At 51.8% G+C, this 6,080-nt stretch overlaps 1 long non-coding RNA gene across 1 annotated transcript; it reads right to left on the bottom strand.

Moving 5' to 3' along the window:
- Window positions 1-412: 412 nt before the first annotated feature.
- Window positions 413-5,875, bottom strand: LOC129388347 (uncharacterized). The gene is made up of 3 exons (XR_008615317.2): window positions 5,669-5,875; window positions 2,110-2,266; window positions 413-1,227 (listed from the first exon to the last, which is right to left on the bottom strand). It is a non-coding gene; the product is annotated as an uncharacterized lncRNA (long non-coding RNA).
- Between the last annotated feature and the right edge of the window lie 205 nt (window positions 5,876-6,080).

Here is a 6,080-nt window from a genome sequence, read left to right as displayed (position 1 = left end):
AATGACAAATGTGAACGACGTAGTCTGTTTTCGGCATCGTCACAACATTGTACGGTAGATTTCAGTTTGCCAAAAAAGTTATTCGTATACTATCTGCTGATTCGACCGATGTAGTCACGGCGTTCGTGTTTAAGGCAACGACGTCGGCTTCGATGGCGCGTGCTGTCGCCGGTAGCTGTTGAAGTTCCACGTCAACGGAAGCTTGCAAGTGCTTAAGCGCTCCTAAGCCTTTTGAAATGGCGTTTTTACCGGCTTCAATCCATTGAACAGCGTCTAAAACTTCAGAAAGTGTTGAACTCGTGTCGGGTCCGGGGTTAGTTTCAACATCGCCTGAGAGGATTAGGAGTAGGTCACATAAATAAGACGTAAGGCGATATTTGGATCGATCGAAAACACAGCGCCAATCTTTGAAATCACCATTTATTGAAAGACAAAATAGGAATGACCGAGAACATATTTCTAGCACAGGAATATATGCAGCCGCCATTTTCATCAGGAGCGCCAAGAGTAGGCACAAATGCAGAAACGCCCGTGTCCCGTGCGTTGGCCGCACGTTAACGATCCCCTGGCGGCCAGAATTAATCCGGAGTTCCCCCACTATAGGGCGCGCATTCCTCATAAATAAATATCAGCATGTTTTCTTGTTCATGTGAAATTATTGCGAGGAGAAAGGTAAAGCAACAACACCGGTAACTAAACATTGCGGCTTTGGGAGCGTCGGCGGTTCTCTCTGAAGCACCGTCAGCTACAGGTTCGAAGCGAACCGAAAAGGCCTATAGCCACGGTTTCGGCGGCGAGCGATCAGCGGTAGCGAGGCTGCCGGCGACGCCATTCGTTAGCCGCACTACTCCTCCGTCGCTGAATGGCCGCGTCGCTGTGCCACAGGGGGATATCGCCTGATCCACGAACCGCAAACGGCATGCGGAGAGCAGCCGTGCTGCCAACGTGGACGCACCTTTAATTCCGGCGCCGTGGACCACCGTCGGAGTCGCCGTGATGTTCTGCATAAAGTCAAACTGCGATAACGTCATGGCGGCGCGCTGTGCTCGTACTCACATGTACGCTGCCATCTATCCGCAACGATGTCGCTCCGGGCGGCAAAGCCGAGCTATGCGCATGGTCGCGTCGCTAGATGCCTGTCCTTCTGACGGGGCATGACTGCGTCCGACGTCATCCGCTCCAGCCGGCTCGCCCCGAGGTCTCTCCCCAGCTTGCCGGATGCTGTCGCTGCCATCGAAATCAAAAGGGCCACTGTCGGTCACTGTTTGCAAGTCTAGACGGCGAAACAAGAACATGTCCGCGCTCGTCACTTAGCGTGTGCAGCAACGGCATTGTCGCTTTTCCTCCTGAGCTATAGTACAGCCATCTCAATAGGCGCTCTGTACTCGACAGGCTCGGTATTGTCGCTATCATCTCGGCATTCGCAGTCGTCCTGACTTCAAGCATCAAAGTGCCTCAACGAAGTCCTGTTTGCCTCATCATAGTCCCAATTCTGCTCATCAAGCAGGTGTTCTAAAACACACGCGACATTGCAAGGAAGCAACGGGATCAACCGCTGAGACCAGAGGTCCCGGTTGACACTTTCTTATTCGCATAATTTTTCAAAGCCCGCAAGAAAAGAAACAATATTCTCGCCTGCCTTGAAAATGGGGAGATGATATCGCGCTGTTTGCCACATCCATGCATGAATTTGTCGACCGAGCTCTCGTCTTGCCTTTTGCTCGGGGCTTTCGTGCTCCTTTGCTTCTAGCTCGCGGCTCTCACGTTTCGCGCGTTCATTTGCCTCCAGCTTTCGCTCAACAATCGTGTCCTCGAGCTTCCTCGACCACCACGTCATCTCCAGCATCACGTCGAGAATCGCTCTTCTTGCTTTTTCGGAGCCGGTGGAAATGCCAACATCCTCAAAAATGTGAAAGATATGTCTCCATCCCGATCTCGTACCTCGTCTTGTTTGTCCGCTAAATTTACGCTCACTTCAAACTAAAATCCACTGTTTAAAGGAGGTAAATTCTCAAGTCATAGTCTACAACAACAAAAAAAAATGACTCTCCTAACATCTGCTCGTGCTATAGAGAGGTCCCGTAAGATGAAAAGCAAACAGGCACTCACCCAGCCAAAGTGGTTGACGCCGGTCGGTCTCGTAGCGGCCGTCGAGAGGTATAGCAGGCGTCTTCGGGCCTCGTATTTCGCAGTCTGCCGTCTGCTGTTGAGATACTAGTTCGCCATCCACTGTTACGACTTCGAGGTGAAGGGCGAGAGACGGACTCTTGGAGCAGTCGAAGAGGACACGAAAAGCTTTATACAATATGTACACATATAGAAGAAAATAGCGTACAAGTAGCGGCCAGAGCGCACCAGACCGACCAGGCGGCTAATGGTGACTCGGTTTCCTAACAATGGGCCGGTTATGCCAAATCTCTTTGGCGACCCATCGTCGGCAGGAACGAGGCGGGGCGCTGGTGACGTCACCGGCGTCGCGTTCCTCTTTCGTCGCGGTAGGAGTCTTGGTGCGGCGCGACGTCGGACTCCTCAGCTGGACCCACGGAAAGGGGTCGGAAGCTTCGTGGAACTTTGAAGGTTGTCAGTGGATATTTGAAGCCCAGCACAAGGGCAAACACTTCAGAGGAACGAGGGGGAGGGGGGGTTAGCGCCCATTGCCTCGATGATAGGCACGCAGTGTGGCACGAGTCGTATCAGGTTGACTATCGTAGATGTGTGTGTGCAGTTGATAAACACCATTCTTCTCATCAAAAGCCACAAGAAAGGCACACGAAAAAGTGAAAAAAGAAATCGTTTTTTTTAACTCGCGGTGAGGTATTTTCGGCTAAATGCTAGGAACAATCACTCGGGACAGAAGCCACAGCTACAGACACCATACTAGCAAACGCAGTGGACGTACCGAGATATCGATGGCACGACGACAGCTCTAATTTAGTCTGCTGAAGTTCCTTCGAGACGAGTCACACACGCCAGTTTCGGAAGTAAGATACAGCTGTCACTTGGCGTAGGTGAGGGACGTTGGGGCAAAAGCCTTGCAAGCTAACGTGATTCACCAACCGGCATCGTGCGCTCGTGTAATGGGCACCTAACTCGCATCACCGCCGGTGGTTAGGTTTGCTTCAGCAAGATGAGGATGGCCTTCGCGGAGCATCCGGGAGCAACCGGCTCGCAACGGCGATGCTCGAAAAGCGAGACCATAAATGGAATCGCCTCCTCGCCAGGTTTGCGACGTCACCAGCTACGTCACGGATGCCTCTCCTCGGCTACGTCACCGAACAGCCGCTTCGCGACCGGTTCTCGGGCAGCCGCCATCCCCTGGGGGCACCACGAAGCGCGCGCGCTACCGCTACGTCGTGGCGCGTGGGAAGCTACGGAACGTCACGCGGCGGGTGCGGCGGGCAACGTCACGCGTTACGTCACTGGGCTGCCGCGCCGGCGGTGGTGTGGAGGAATGCGGAACGCCGCTGGTGATTCAGTCGAAGCAAACGTGTGCTGCTCTGAGTGTGTAGCAATGCGCAGATGGCGCGAAATGTTGCCGGGTCGGGTGTTGCAGAAAAGCCCCAGGGGCCTCTCCTACATGCGGCGAAGGGCAGGGCCTACACTAAGAATGATATGCGTGCGTTTGCTGTTAAGTTATTTAATACATACACTCGCATTGCGCGGCCTAGGCGTATAGCGCTGCAGCAGAGTAATTCATTCGAGGCACGGCCGGAAAGTCCGCATCCTGCATTAGGCTGTGGCGACGAATCGAAGGTCGACGGTCTGAAAACACTGCGTGCGATCCGAAGTCGACAGCGTTTGTGTGTTGTGAATAGAGTGCCTCCGCTGCACGCGAGGTTAGGCGTTCGCAGCTAACACGAGCAATTCATTAGCCATACTTGGCGCATCTCAACTTCTCACTGACATATTCTGGTGCGCAGTCACCGTAGTTGAGAACGTAGTGAACTGAACCGCGAACAGAACATCACAGCACAGTTCAACAGCCCAACATCATAGCCACTGAAACAACCGCTAGCTCCGTGTCTATGGTGACCTTGTAGACATGCATTTTAGAACAAAATTCGTGCAAGCGTAGGCTGCACAGAACGCCGGCATGATCGGCCTACAAGTTCAATTGATGATGTGCACGTCAACTACCACTCCTATATTAACACAAACAAAGGAATGTAGGGTCGAGCGAAGCAGATTAGGACGGCACGCACGTAGAAATAAGCCCGGTCAGGCACGGTCGCGGAGACTGCGAAGTAACGGAACACCAGTGCTAACGTCACTACGCCGTGGTTTCCGGTCTCCGCTCGCATCGTCAGCGTCAGCAGCAGCGCGCGGCACTCGTAGGGGGGGGGGCGGAGCTACAGCGCAATTTTAACGGACGATTGCGTCGCTCCTAAGCGAAAAATCCCCCCCAAAATTTTACCTGCATGGTTTATAAGGTTCCCGCATCCGTATATGAGCGTCTTATTGAATTCGACAGACTCTTCAGCTTCCCTTTAATGTATGTAGATTGGATTTCATACGCGAATGCGTCTTTATCAGAAAAAGACCCGTATGCCCCCTGCCGTAATCCTATATGGTCATATGCGTGTGGATTTCATACGCGAATGCGTCTTTATCAGAAAAAGACCCGTATGCCCCCTGCCGTAATCTTATATGGCCATATGCGTTTACAGAGTGCATTTGTCTTCATACAGGATCCTATATAACCAAATTGGATTATGGATATATAGGGCATATGAGGCATACAGCACATTTCAATAATTTTTTACATACTTATAGTCAGCCCGATATGAAACTTTCCCCATTCGAGCATCCCTACTTCACAATGTTCCGAGCGTTTGCCTGAAGGGTACAACAGCCTTCGTGCTGGAGGTTCCGATGTCCTTGTCGAATGGGTAAATAGGCTCTGGACTGACGTGAAGTGTACTTGCCCGAGTGCATGGAACAATGTAATACATTTGGTATAGCATATATGAAATGTGGGCCTATCAGGAATTAAAATGCTCGCTCAAGTCAATATCCTTTCTAAAGGACACCACGTAGGCGTGTTGCTTCCTTTTGCTTCCACTGTTTGCACGCAAGGTTAGAAAACCGGCGAATCCCCAAACGTACCAGGTCTATTATTGGAGTATGGTGGTATTCTCTCAAACATATGCGTGATAAAAAAAAGAAAAAAAAATCTGAAAAGGTTCAGAATAGAACAGCCAGATTCGTCATGGGCAGGTGTGGAAGGCAGCACAGTTGTACTACGATGAAAATAGAGTTGATTTGGAAACCACTTTCGTTTCGTCGAGAAAAAGAATAGGAATCAAAATTAATGTACGTAATATTTATTTTAAAGAAACGCAATTGACAGAGACAGTTGCCTAAAGTATACAAAAGTGTACAAAATCAGGGAATACGAGGCCAGAAGGAACTTGCATGCGAGTGCTTTTTTTTTTCGTAACAAAGCTACCGCTAAGTAGAACCAACTGCGCAAATGTGCAGTGCAAACGAGGATAAGATTTTTTTCCCCCTAGCTTGTAACTCCCCTGCCTCCTGACAGCCAGTGACTTCACCCTTCCGAAGTTGTCGGTCTCAGCCAGCGGATTTCCTGGCAAAGCCCCGATCCACTCGCGCCGGTACACCTCGCCGAACAAGCCAAAAGCTGCGTGCGTTACGTTAACTGACTCACCTCGCCGGCGCCGTTCCGGATTCCCGCCACGTCTTCGCAGCTGGCAGCTCGTGACGTAGCCGCGCTACGTAGCAGACGGCGCGCCAGACGTGACGTCAAGCTAGACTACACGCGGCGCCCACGCGTACGGGGCGCGGTCGACGCTAACGCGACGCGTCCTCAGCTGATGGTGACCTAAGCGAGCGTGCTCGGACGCGTACCACGTACTATGCGTGTAGCTGTTGTGGCACAGTCGTACGCACAAACCCGGATGTTGCCGGAACTTGGCCTTGCGATGCTCGTCGCGCCGGATACGAGACAAACGCCCGACGCAGACGTGGACCTAGCTCGCGTGTCGCGTCGACATGAAAATATTGCAGTGTCAACACGACGTAGAAGAAGAAAGGAGGCAAGCTAGCAGACGGACTTACAA

Source organism: Dermacentor andersoni, chromosome 10 (assembly GCF_023375885.2).
Source record: "Dermacentor andersoni chromosome 10, qqDerAnde1_hic_scaffold, whole genome shotgun sequence".
Classification (NCBI taxonomy): Eukaryota; Metazoa; Arthropoda; class Arachnida; order Ixodida; family Ixodidae; genus Dermacentor; species Dermacentor andersoni.
The sequence above is the reverse complement of the archived record's forward strand: the minus strand, read 5'-3'. Positions and strand labels throughout refer to the sequence as shown.